Source organism: Galleria mellonella, unplaced genomic scaffold (assembly GCF_026898425.1).
Source record: "Galleria mellonella isolate WM207_F2 unplaced genomic scaffold, CSIRO_AGI_GalMel_v1 utg266, whole genome shotgun sequence".
NCBI classification, from domain to species: domain Eukaryota; kingdom Metazoa; phylum Arthropoda; class Insecta; order Lepidoptera; family Pyralidae; genus Galleria; species Galleria mellonella.
The window spans coordinates 526,630-541,863 of record NW_026442061.1 but is presented as its reverse complement, the minus strand read 5'-3'; the positions used below and the strand labels follow the sequence as shown (position 1 = coordinate 541,863).

Here is a 15,234-nt window from a genome sequence, read left to right as displayed (position 1 = left end):
CGGACAAAACTACTTTAACTTGATATATTTTTAAAAATAATGTCCTCTAATCCTAAAAGTCGATTGCTTGGGTACCTCTGTCCCATTCGTGTTTCAACTGTAAAGTAGCTGTGTTTGCATGGTTGTGTTTCGGTTTGAAGGGTGGGATATGGCGTAAATTTACTGGGTACAGAGGAATAACATCTGAGTCCTCAGGAATGGCAACGCATGGGGTGTATCATGTGCGAAACAGTATACTCTGTTATGTTCATAGTACTGCTCATGTCTATAGGCGACGGTTACCACTTTCCATCAGGTGGACCGCCAGCTTGTTTGCCATTCTAAGTAGTATAAAAAAAAAAAAAATCCTACTTACCATAATAAGCGCAAAAGTTTATAAGGATATATGGATGATCTCCTTTTTTCACGCAAGAATCATTAAACAAATTTGAATGAAATTTTAGTACCCGTATAGGTTATATCTTAACTTACAATTTTTAAAAATCAAAAGTATTTCACATAGAGATGATCTATAAACTTAAATGTTTTTATAATAATAAGTCAATCCAGTACTTTTCTACTACAAAATACAGTAAAAACAACAACAGAAACATCCATTATAATAATAATCAATGGCAACCCGATTGTTGTCAAACTAATGACAGCTGTCCGAGCTGTCATTCGTTTTACTGACATACTCGTATGAAAAGATGGATGTTTCGGCTTTGGCTTCTCGTTCCAAAGTCACATTATTTTTTTTTTAAATCGCTAAGACGATCCTCAAACTATTGCCTTTTATATAAATTATCTTACAATGAAAGTCGATAGTTTACAGAACATAGAACACTTTATATACTGACTAGCTTTTACCTGTAGCTTTGTCCGAGTGATCGTAATAAGTTTACTAACTCGGTTAAAAAGTAGTCCATATCTTTTTTCATGCCATATAATACGTATATTATATACCAAATTTCATAGTGATTGGTGAGGTCGATAACGCGCTATAAAGTAACAAACAAACGAACTCGCTTTCACATTTATAATAGTAGTAAGGATAATAAAGATTCACACAGGGAAAGCTATGGAATACAGTTAGTCTGTCAGTAGATTAGTTAGGTACTTTTGTTTTTTGTTATCTTTTAGTGTTTTAATGACTAATAAATATAATTTGGTGTACACGTCCTATTTGGGAATATAGAAGAATATACGAGTAGGCTACTATTTAATAAATATACTGATTACGTGAGCGAAGTCGCAGATAAAATCTAGTAATATTATAAATATGGAAGTGAGTTTGTTTGTTACCTCTTGGCGCCAGAACGTCCCGACAATTCGTCATAAAAATTGGCATGCACATATTTGTGATAGAGATGGACATAGGCTACATTCATCACAGTGAATCAATATAACCAGTTTACGCGGACGAAGTCGCGGGTTCAAACCAATAATTAAATAGATGTTCTCAAATGAAATATATTTAATTTTCTATATCAGTTTCATCATTATCATAGGCTTCTCCCATAGTTGGAGGGTTTTGCCAGTAGTTTTTATTTTTTATTTTTTATGGGTGAAAATGGAATGGTAACACCGCCTGCTCTAACGGGATACGCTGGCGGAGCACCAGTGAAGGGTGATTGATGAGAATGAAAACAGGCCAGTTAGCCCATCATAATGAATTCATCAGGAATTAACCATAATAGTTTCCAGAGGGAACCGCGAGGAGGTCGACCTGGTTGGGTATATTGCTAGCAATGGGATTCTTAGTCTCCATTACTAACAATCCCTTTTGCCAGTAGTTGCCATGCTTGGCAGGCGGGATGGCAACCGCAGTTAGGCCTTTAGTGATGTTTTAAGAGGGAGGCTGCTGTCAGTGTGTCGGTTTTATGAAATATTAATTTAATTTAAAATTTGATGTAAACCGGATACGGAATTATATGGCTCGGGTACGGAAGTTATTAAAATCGATTCAGAAACGACGAAGACATTGTGCAGTACTTTGTTCGCGTGCCCCAATCGGATCCAACAAGATCCACGATGATCTATCTTAATTACCATTGCTAACCGTTCCGTATTTGTTACATAAATTTCAATGTCCCACCGAGATAGCCCTTGTCCCGTATTAACGAACATCTGTATGATTCGATATTTAATTTTATATTGTGTCGGTTTAGCGATGTATTAATTTAATTTAAAATTTGGCGTCAATCGGATACGGAATTATATGACACGAGTACCTCCCATATCAGTAAATACTTAAGATTCCAAAAAGAATTATTAAAATCAATTCAGAAGCGGCGAAGACATTGTGTAGTACTTGGTTCGTATGCCCCAATCTGATCTAACAAGATCCATGATGATCTATTCTAAATAGCGCTGCCAACTGACCCATATTTCACGGGACGTCCCGTATTTCTTATATAAATTTTAATGTCACATAATTAGTAATTACTAAAATTATAATTCGACTACAAAATTACCAATGTACTAATTTCTATTTATTCGAATGATTTTACTAATTAGTAAGTAATTACAACAAAGTTCTTTCCCTGTATTTGCTACTACGAAGTTCATTTCTTATATCCACTACTACTACATCATTACGCCAATAATAATGAGCGACGACAAAAAAACGGCGGGCAAAAACCTAAATTTCCAATACATTCATTTCTACTATACATAATAACGAACAACAATCACCTATATTCCTTTCTAATATGCATAATAATTATTTCCTTGTCAGGGGTGTTCGTCTCTAGAAATCTGTCCGATTCTAAAACAAAAGCATACGGCTATCTACGGTATATCGGCGACTTCGACCTCCCGAGCCGCTGCAGTATCTGTCCTTTCCGAAACTGCAGTGTCCCCCCCCCCCCCCTTTCCTTTCCCACATAAATCCCTTATTTCTCTCATTTACCAATTTCCTTTACGCGTTTCCAACATTCCCTTCCTTTTTCCTCAATACTTTACTTCATACCGTAGGTGGCGGAAACCACAAACAAATGCATAACCAAAGAGAGGGGTCGTCATGCAGGCGGCCGGTCGTAAAACTATAAGACAAACTTTTTTTTTGTAATATGGAAGAACATATTACGCCGATCCCAAATAATAATTTGGATAAGGGTAGGAAGATTTTTTTTATGCAACTTAGAATGGCAAACAAGCTGACGGCCCACCTGATGGAAAAAGGTAACCGTCGCCTATAGACATGAGCAGTAAGTCTATATATACTTTGTTTATGTCCATGGTGGACATAAAGTATATAGCAACCGCAGTTAAGCTTTTGGTGATGTTTTAAGACGGACGCGGATGCTGCCAATCCTAGACTATAAGTTCACTTAATCGCTTTTTACGACAAGGATACTGAAAAGGAAAATGTGGCCCATTTTATGCCGGGACCTACATTTAATTACAAAATATAAACTAAAGTTGTCTGAAATAAATAAAATTAAAAATTCAGTTGGAAAAAAGGAAGTATGTATGCAACCGGTTTTATTTCTGTTAGACCATTGGCAGTCTTGCGCCACCTAATCGTTATTCGCGGTTGGCTACTTGGCATGCAAGGAGGTCGCCAGTAAACGTCTAGACTAGTTTAACTGACACGCGATGACGGTCGGTGGAAAATATTAGAACTGAATATGGCGGATATTCGTTTTTCTCGTAGAATTTATATTAGGGGCCATCCATAAATTATGTCACACGTTAAAAGAGGGGGTCGACGAAGTGTGACATTGTGTGACAAGGGGGTGGGAGAAGTCATAAGTTTCATGAGGTGACGTCATATTTGTAAATCTATATCTAACCTAATAAATCTAATAAATTTACTAGAGGGAGACTTTGTACAAAAGTCGATTGCTTGGGTACCTCTGTCCCATTCGTGTTTCTACCGTGAAGCAGTTGTTTACATGGCTGTGTTTCAGTTTGATGGGTGGGATACGGCGTAAATTTACAGGGTACAGAGAAATAACACCTGAGTCCTCAGGAATAGCAACGCATGGGGGGTATCATGGGCGAAACAGTACACTCTGTTATGTCCATGGTACTGCTCATGTCTATAGGCGACGGTTACCACTTTCCAGCAGGTGGGCCGTCAGCTTGTTTGCCATTCTAAGTTGCATAAAACAAAATCTAAGTATTAAAACGCTGAATTTCAACTATTAACGAAAAACTATTATTATAATATATATATATATATATATATATATATATATATATATATATATATATATATATATATATATATATATATATATATATATATATATAAAATTAAAATATAATCTATACTAATTTTTAGGGCAAATGTAAATAGACTATTTGTGGGCTCGTGATCACACCATCAGATGAGATCATGATCAATCGCGAGACCCTTCAATAGTAAATAATAATAATAATAATATTTCCAACTCTATCTGTAACATCATAAGGTTTAAACTGTTTTGTTGTCGATTTCACGCTTAAGTTTATGCCTTTCATAATAAAAAAAGTCATGATATTCGTGTGATGTAATTTATGGATGGCCCCTTATTAAGACTTGTAAGGGCGATGCTGTTGATATATGATATACGATGATATTAATAGTGAGTGAAATGATATATTGACAATAATAACTTTTTTTTTATACAATTTAGAATGGCAAACAAGCTGACGGCCTACCTGATGGAAAGTGGTAACCGTCGCCTATAGACATATGAGCAGTACCATGGACATAACAGAGTATACTGTTTCGCCCATGATACCCCCTATGCGTTGCCATTGCTGAGGACTCAGATGTTATTCCGCTGTACCCAGTAAATTCACGCTATATCTCACCTTTCAAACCGAAACACAGCCATGCAAACACAACTGCTTCACTAATAATTAAATAACAAAGAAAATTATAACAGAAGTGGTGGGGTGATATATTAACCCAGTACGTGTAGTACTAAATTAGCAATGAATAAATCTCTTATTTAATAAACTATTGTCTTACTGCACAGCGTGCACTGATATATGTATAGAATACAATCTATCACTTCATAGGTGACTAGTTTCCATTTGTCCTTTTTCTATATACCACGGTGATAAACAAACATACAGCCCGTCTGATGGTAAACGGTCTATGTAGTCTATGGATGTCTGCAACACTGAGGATCACGTGGGCGTTGCCGACCCTGTAGAATTTTTAATATACCTTTTTTGAAAAACTCCATACTGTAGTCTCTAGGGACAACATCGGCAGAGAACTCATTCCACAGCCTGAGCATTAGTGGGAGAAACTCCTTTGAAACTGCGCTGTACGTGACTATTTAGATTCAAGCATGTGAGGATGAATTCTCTGTCGATGGCGAATAGTACGAAGGTGACTGTGGACATCATTTTAAATAATCGTCCAGTTATACAGGCGGTATATTTTTGTGGGATTAAGAGGCGATATTTTCCCCGTGAGCCGATTTTAAATAACACTTTTTATTTCCATCTTTATAGTATAGTATTTTCTTAGCTTTTGTATAAGTGTACATAATATACTTTTTATATAATATAAAAAAATATGATATTACATTTAATAATGTTATTTTTATTATATGTAATGTTTTTGATTACTTTCATATTATATTTTTTACATTTTTTCCTTTTGAGTTTAGTCACAAAATTTATATTTAGATTATGTTAGATATTATTGTAAAGAATTGTATGTAACATTTCATTTCCAGTTGTGTGTTGCTATATTTTATTACACACAGAAAATATATGAAGGTTTTCTTAAAAATCCCAGTAAAGTTTCATCTTAGAAATAGCTCCGTAGCTTACGTAATTTCTTTTAAAACTGAGCCAATGAATCTTCTGCGACGTATACATACGTGTTCTGTATATTTATTTTACTGAAATGTTTTGTTCTTTAACTTGATAGAAGAAAAAGCATAATGTTACACACGAATGTTTTACAAGAAATGAAATAATTACAGGTATGTTGAACTGACAAAACAAAGACATGTCAAGATCTCATTATTATAAGGCCATTGTGTGAGTATATTTGACAAGTTCGTAAAAAAACTTGTTGAATTAACATTCAAAATTAAGTTATATAAGTTTAATGGTAACTAGTATTGTTTATTTATCTGTTAGTTGCCTCTTAGCATCGTAATAATTTTAATCATTGGTCATGAAAATTGGTGCACACATAGTATTTAGGATGGTAACAGACCTACTATTGTGCCACTCATTCAATAGAATCGGTCACGCGGGCTAAGTTTTTTTTTTTTTTTTGAGGGGTGAAAATGGTACGGTAACCCCGCCTGCGCTAACGGGATACGCTGGCGGATCACCAGCGAAGGGTGATCGATGAGAATGAAAACAGGCCAGTTAGCCTATCATGATGAATTCATCAGGAAGTAATCATGATAGTTTCCAGGGGGAACCGCGAGGAGGTCGACCTGGTTGGGTATATGGCTAGCAATGGGATTCTCAGTCTCCATTACTAACAATCCCTTTCCCCCCACGCGGACTAAGTCAGGGGTAGAAACTAGTCATATCAGCCGTTAAATTTCCACTGCTGAACGTAGGTTTTCCCCGTAAGTGAGGTTTTGCCAGTGGTTAGCTCTTGGCGGGCAAACGCATTTTGGTAACATTTTAAAGAGGGACGTTGCTGCCAATCCTTAGACTATTAAGTTACCAAACACACATCTTACGATACCCACGGGAAAGGAAGGGGTGACTTATTCTATGTCAGCACCATAAAAAGTACCAAAAAAGCACCATAAAAAAGAGACATTTTGTCGACTGTTACCGTTGTAATAAACATAACACTTGACATGTTCGCGTGTTGCTGGCCATATTACAATCCAACGTGTCAGGCGGCGAGCCTATCGTTATCATCCAGATTGATTTGTTGTGCTATCGCTGTTTTTCATTATCAGAGATATGATGTTTTTTATGAGTGAAAATGGCGTGGTATCGCCTCCTGCGCTATCGGTATACACTAGCGGGGTACCAGTCAGAAGTAATAGGCAGGTCAGTCAGCCTATTGTGACAAATTCAGTGATAAATTAGTCACGATAGTTTCCAGGGGGAACCGCGTGGGCGACCTGATAGGGTATATTGATAGCAATGGGGACTAACCTCCCCATTACTAACAATCCCTTCCCCCCTCAGAGATATAATTAGAAATTTGAATTAGGATACAAAGTTTGTTGTCAGTGAGACTCTAACTCACTTTTATATAAAAAATGGGCCACGTTGCTCCCCTGCTAAACTAGCGATATGAAAGTATAACATAAATAAGCCTTTTGTTATATACATGGGACAGTTATAAATTGTATTCCATTGTTTCTGTATGCATGAGTTGTAGAAACTTAGATAGCTCGATATCGACGGAGAATTGATTGTGTTCGCTCTCTTAGGCAGGTAAAATACGTGATATGATAGTAATAGGTATTCCTTTTGGTATTTTAAACATTTAAATATGTGAATCCTATTAATGTAACAAATGCGAAAGTTTTTGGATGTTTATTACTCTTTGACACAAAAACTACTGAACGGATTTGAATGAAATTTGGAACACGGATAGGTTATATCCTAACTTAGCACATAGTTACTTAATGTACACGAGTAACTGCAGGATACAACTAGTATGTGAATAAATTAGCAAACTATAATAATGTAACGTATAGTGTACGCTCTTATATCATTATATATGACGAGAAAAAGAACGGCACGACGGGTTTTTATAGAAATAGTACTTCCCGAATCTATTTAATGTTGTCTGTTTCTACTTATTTGGTATTTGATGCTTCCACAATGTATATTTAGATTAGGATTTCTGTTCTCGATTCCATGTATCGGAAATTTATATTTTGGATCGTGATATTATTATTATTATTTTTTGGATCATTCTCTTTGTGATCATCATTATCATATTAGCTGTTAACTGTCCATCCACATTCCAATAATTTACCATCTGTTACTTAATTCTTGCAAAATCAGGTTCCTGTAACATTGTTTTAAGTTCATAAATATATAAATAGATAGACAAATAGACACGTAAATTATTTGCAGTATTTACAGCACACAAATAACAACATATACATACATACATACATACATACATATATATATATACCCTGAAACTTCTGCGATAAATCGTAATACCGGCTCACTTATCAAAAAAAAAAAAAAGCTACACCTACAATAATATTTAACTGAAATAAGTTGTTCATGGTTATTGACATAAATATACCGATTAAATAGACCGCAATGATTTATGTGATTACATTTCGAGGGAAAAATCTATAAAGCCAATGCTCTCGACTATACACCAGTTTTTATGTAAAGGCTTTACTATATTTTTCTAATTAACTTATCTTCAAATCATACGTAAATTAATATATATCCTGTTTGTACTGTATTCATACTGTTGGGTTGATATAATATCTACATTGCTTTTCTAACATTTGGTTTGTTAGTAAAAAATAGCCAAGTCAAATATAAAGTTTACATCCCAAGTAAAATAAATCCATTGTATAAATAATCATCACATATTAAGTACATATAATGGCCGTGTAGTCCCGGCCATTATTTCATAGAATAAACCATCCCTTCTTTTCCCGTGGGTGTCGTAAAAGACAACTAAGGGAGGGCGACGGATGGGCAGCATCGTCCTTCTTAAAAGATCTCTAAAAGCCTAACTGCGGTTGCCAACCCGCCTGCCAAGCGTGGCAACTACTGGCAAAACTCCCCTTATGGGGAAGGCTTATGTCCAGCAGTGGATAGTTAACAGCTGCAGTAATATGGTAGTAGTAGGTACCAAGAAACAAGAAATAATTATATAAATTCATTTTATAATGTTGCATAATCTTGTAACTTATAAATTTTAAGATTTTCTGTGTAGAACTTGCCATCCATATAGATTCCACTTCTTTTTTCGACGGAGTCGAAACGATATGTATTCGTAATATTGAACTTGGCTCTTATTTCACATTTATGTTTTTGATGAGTTTGTTATTTACAAAAGACCGTCTGTTTGTCGTTAATAGCAACCTCCTATCCATATTACAGATAATATATTAAGATACTATGAAGAGGAAATATTTGAAACGTTTGTTTGAAATGGAAAAACTCAAAACTACTTGATCGATTTTATAAATTTTTTCACCTATATTAAGCTCCGTAATCAGCGACTAACATAAGCAGCCAGGGTGGATGGCTAGTTCTAGTTAACATTATAAATTTTGTTTGTTAATTATTTAATTAATTAGTCTAGTGTAAATTTATTAAATTTATAGTAGAGTATTTAAAGTAGAGAAAAACATGGGCTACTTTTTATTTCGGTTAGTGGACATATCCTTGTCACGTGGACGAAGTCACGGGTAAAGGCTAGTATGTTATAAACTAATCCCTTTGCCTTTCCCTATGAGATAAATGTGCAAAAAAATGTGAGTAATGAATTATTCACACAGTCTTCCAGATAAAAGTGTTTCCTTGTGATATTCATATTTTCGGTGATATATGTAATCACTGGGTTGTTTTCGAACTCGGCTGAAATACGTACCAACATTATAAATGTGAATGTGAACTTGTTTATTTGTTTTTTACCTTTTGGCGCCTAAATGGCTCAACCAGTCGTCATGAAATTTTGATAGAGAAGGATACTTTTATCCCGGTCACGTGGGCGAAGTCGCGTGCATGGTATTTTTTTATCCCAATTTAAAAATGTCTGTAAATACTTAAACAAATACAGATACAGTTCAATAACATGATATTTACATATTTTTATAAAACGAATTTAAAAATCGTTACAATCATTTCAGCCATCTCTCATTTTACCGCTAAATGTAGGTTTTATAACGATAAGTTGAAATAATTTAAGATTGTGTCTGCAAAAATACGATTTTAATTATGAAAAAATCAATTATGACGATCTAAAAATTAAATTACTGAATCGATTTTGATAAAATTTCTATGGGACTAATCTGTTAGTGTATTCTTTAGGATAAAAAAAAAAATAATTTTCCAAATTACTTTAGGACTGACGGAGTTATGAAATAACAAACATAATAAAAGAAATACAGCCGATTTGAAAACCGAATTTTTCAACTCTGTTGAAAAGTATCCAATATGTCAATTACTGTACAGATGGATGTCCATAGCATCTGTAACATTTAATAGTAGTAGAAGCTGGTCTGAGTAATGGTAGGCAATGAAATTGGGGTAAGTCACTAATATTAATGGTGCTTCAGATACTTGGACAATATTTATATCTTCCTTCATCGGCTACATATCAAATTGCCGACAATTTTTTTACAGGAAATCTACTGGACAGTCGCAGTCATCTTGTGCGTTTTTTATGCTCATAAGTATACAATATTTTAATTTTTTTGAAATAAAAAAAAATTGTAATAAGATATAACCCAAAATCCTTGTTGGCATTTTCACCAGACAAAAAGCAGGTTCTCAGTGCGTTTGTATTTTTTTAAGTTTGTTACCTCATAACTCTATCGTATATAAACCAATTTGGAAAATTCTGTTTTTGTCTGAAGAGATAGATCTTCAGAATGATTGCATATAAATATTATCACAATCGGTTTAGCAGTTTAGTGTTTAAAACAAAATAACTGATATTGCCACGATTGATTTTATTTGGTTCGTTTTTAATTTGTGCAACAAAATCTACTTGTCAATTATTCATTATATTATGTAAAATAATAGGATTTGTTCTGCAAAGGAGAGCAGCGATTTTGATGGTGATAAAATTAATACAAAGGCAACACGGAGTAATTCTATCGATTAAAGAATTAACAACCCTTTAAGTTGGGTGAAAGCACTCACTACAATTTCCCTTTCCATAGAGTGGGCCTACTTATAATATATATACATATATATGTTTTCATATATAATTTGTTATTACAAATAAGTATTGCAATAATTTTCTATAACACAAATATTTTTTATGAATTAACACATACAGTAATAATAACAATTAGAAGCAATGTAAGCAAAGGTGAACTTATCTCTAAAACAGATGTCTTCCAGTCAACCTAACACAGTGGCATTGGAAGTAAGTACAAAGAAGTCAGCAGCAAATAAAAATCGAAAACAATAATAATAAGTATTAAGATTGTTTTTTTTTATATTGACCGGTTTACAGTGATGTGAATTATATTGCAAAGTAAAAAAAAAACGTAATAAATTTTTAGACAGTTCTAATTTTTTTTTTAATAACGTTGAAGGCCACCGTGTGAAATTAACTGAAAGTAATGTCGTGTCATGAAGTCCCATACTGTGACAAAATAAGAATGGACACTGACTTTCATGGCGACCTTACATTTTGTATAAGATGGATTATCCTCAACTTTTGTTATGGTATATCACAATAAGAGACTAACGGTCCTTTATATTATAAAAACTGGTCAGCTATGAGTTAGACTTCTACACGAGGGTTCCGTATTTAAATAAATTTGTACGGTCTAGATCATAGATTTCCAAATTATTTTGGGCAAGAGAACCCTTTTCCAAAATGAACTGATACCTCAGACTCCTTTAGCTAAATTACTTTAAAAATTCTATTTCTATTTTTTCTTACTGATACAAAATATTTACTAATTTAAAAACTTTGCGGTTAGATAAGCGAATGAAGGCGACATCATTTTCTGATCAAAATTTAACAATGGACTAGATATAAATTTTCAGAATGAATCGATTTTTAGACTTCGTCCACCTCTGAGAAACTGATTTCAACTCTAAGGGAACCCCTGGTCTAGATTTAGCTAACTTTGTTAGGCGTAGTACCAGTACAATAAAAGATGTGTGTACAATACGCGTGTATAAAAAAAAAACATTATTTTAATTGATTTGAAAAAGAAGAAGGTTCTCAATTCGGTTGGATTTTTTTATGTTCATTACCTCATAACTCTGTAATTTATAAACAGATTTGGAAAATTCGTTTTTATCTAAAAAGATATAATGCTTTTAGACTGGACCTATGGAAATTTTAACAAAGTCGGCACAGTAGTTTAATATTGAAATGAAAATAATTGGTTTTACCACAATTGAAGTCGGTTTTTTTGTGGTCACAATCTTAATGTCGTATTTTTGCTTTTGTATGCTAGTTGCGTTTCAGTTTGAAGGACAGGAGATAGCAGTGAGAAGTAATCTCAGATATGAAAGCTTAACACCTTATTCCTCAAGAAAGAAAACTGACATGATACCGTAAACATAGCATATTCCACATTATACATTTGTATTTATGTCTGTAGGTAACTCCTACTGTTTTACATCGGCTGTAAGTTTATTGCACTAATAGAGCCTTTGTAAAGAATCTATTAATAATTTCTTCTACAATATATTTTTTTGTTGTACACTTGACTCTTATTTCAAAAAAGCGACAGCTGTGTTTCTCGCCCGTTCTTTTCAGTTGAAATTGCATTCCTAACTGGGCGATAGATTCATAAAAAAATAACTATTCAAAAATGCTTATTTTTAAGTTCACTTGAATAAAAATAATTTATTATTAAAAAAAAGCATAAAGAATGCATTAAGTACTTTTTAAACACTAACGCAACATGTTTTTTTTCGTGAATTATTTGAATTTATAGTGTTCTCAGTTCTTGATAGCCAGTTATGAGTGATATACGAGGTAATTTTCCCAGAGAACGTATCTTAAAAGCTTTTATAACGTCTGGGCATACTTGAAATACCTAGAATATCTTTAGGACCTGTCGATAATGGCTTGGTCTTGGACATTTATGAGTATGAGTTAAGGTAAGCAGTTAGTTCACTTGGGAATATTTTTTAATTTATTCATTGGTACAAATATGTGTACATGGCGGACTTAATGCTAAAAGCATTCTCTCCCAATCAACCATTTTCTTATTCCTTTTTTTATCCCATAAACGTGGCAACATATACAGCCAGTTTGATGGTAAACAGTTACGGTGGCCCAAAGACGCTGGAACACTAGGAGTGTCACATGTACCTTGCTGAATCTGAGGCAACCTTATTATACCCTTTTTGTAAAACCCCATATCAATATTACTAAAAAATGTAAAATTTTGTAAAAATGTATCAACATTTCTTACTCACTCTTTTTTATGCAACTTAGAATAGAAAACAAGCTGACGGCTCACCTGATGGAAAATGGTAACCGTCACCTAAAGACATAAGCAGTACCACGGATATAACAAACTATACTGTTTCGCCTATGATACTCCCCATGCGTTACCATTCTTGAGGACTCAGGTTTTATTCCTCTGTACTCTGTAAATTCACTCAATCACAATTAAACGGCTGGGTGAAATTTAATGGAATTTGACATTAGACTTCATGGTCACTTAAAATCAGGCGAGATGTAGACAGACGTGCTCAAATTTACACGGTCAAAGCGGCGCAATACTACTACTTTGGACTAAAAGTCTTAAATTATAAACCTTAAAAATTATAAATACACACATTTTTTAAACTATAAACATTTCTTGCCTTTAATTTTTTTTTTTAATTTTATTTATAGCACCTAATTCCAGAGATGGGTTGACGACCACCCACTGCGTTATTGCCTATACTAGTCGGATATCTGTATTCATTACGAACGGGTTTTTCTTTTCTATATTATATATTGGATAATCGACAGATAATATATTGAGCTATTGAGCCAATATATGTATAGATATTGTAGCTACAATACAATAAGATATTTCTATATATTACTCTTACCCACTACCTTTTACAGCGGAAGTTTATAAAAGTCACGGCTGAGTTCAGTCGTTCTAAATTACAGAACATAATTTTAGAAAGATATCAACAAAGATAATAGCTAACCTTGCTATTATTGCGTTTTACTAAACACCTTTGTACATTAATGCAGATAATTTGTATAACGGGGTTCCGCTGAGCTATTTAATTAATATAAATGAGCATACCTAAAGCTTCAGTAATTAATTCTATGTAATAACTCTTCGTTTATAAATCCTTATAGACTTTTTTAATAATGGATCTATAATTTTTATGACATTTTTATACCTGCATAAAATTTTCATTATGAAATTAGTGGACGTTTAATTTTATATTTCTATAAATAAAATTAAGCCCTAAAAGAATTATGATCGTGAAAATTAATTAAAAACGTAAAATTTTTACAAATCGCTTACTTATCAAACAGCTTTGAAAAAAGTTGGTTCTTATGTGTTATTAGCATAGCTCCAGGTTTAGGAATTCGATTTTTAAAGTATCTATAATTATTAGTACAATGTTCGAACATTGTATTCTTTTTTCAAAAACAAAAAAGAAAAATGTTTAAAAATAGATTAAGAACGAGATGGTAAATGAATTTATCGGAAAAAACAAAACCCTGTGCTGTCCTGTTAGACCTCGTACATACCGCAGATACGAATAAGACGTATTTATCGATAAATACGTTTGCGGCTTGTTTAGTGAGGTTGTGCACACAATACGACTCAATTGTAGTGAAGAGTAATACAAAAGAGAGAGAGAGACTTCATTTCTTGCAATTCTTATATACAAATCTAACACTAGTATTTGTCTTATTGTTGTTTGTTATTTAATTTTACTATTGCGCGCAGCACTCTTTGTATAGGCTCCTACGGAAAACCAGAGTCGTAGCGTCGTACAAAGTCCAGACACATCTGAGTAACAGCCTTTTTAGTAATTAGAATTTATTTTTACTGTTAGCTGCTGTAATATATGTTGTTAAATAAATTATTTTTCTTCTTTCTACTTCTTTTAATGTATCGCAAAACATTAAAAGAAGAATGCATGTAACGATTATACATTTTTAACGGACTTCAAGAAGAAGGAGGTTCAACACAATAGACAATACGCACGTGACACCCATAGTGTTGTAGGTGTTCATAGACTACAATGACCATTTACTATGCTGTATACTTACTTGTTTGCCACCTTCATGGTATATACAAAAAAAAAATACAATTAGATTTTATTCTTTCTATATTTGTTTGTATATGTGTGTATAAAGAGGAAGAGGAAGACCGAGGAATAACTACATGGGACAGATAAAGGAAATACTAGGCGTCATGTCGTATAGGGAGATAAAGGATATGGCCTGGGATAGAGCTGGCTGGAGGAAGATGCATGAATTAGTTGCACCGACAAGAGGGAACTCTTAAATGAAAAGAGAGATATTTGTTACCTCATAACTTCGTCAGTTGTAAACTGATTTGCAAAATTCTGTTTTTACCTGAAAGTATATACATATACTTTCAGATTGATCCTATAGAAATTTTATCAAAGTCAGTTCAAAAGTTTAGTTTT

At 33.6% G+C, this 15,234-nt stretch overlaps 1 protein-coding gene across 4 annotated transcripts in view; it reads left to right on the top strand.

Moving 5' to 3' along the window:
- LOC113516136 (beta-1,4-N-acetylgalactosaminyltransferase bre-4-like) overlaps positions 1 to 15,234 on the top strand; it is a 224,981-nt gene that overhangs the window by 94,749 nt on the left and 114,998 nt on the right. The gene's annotated exons all lie outside the window — the stretch shown is intronic.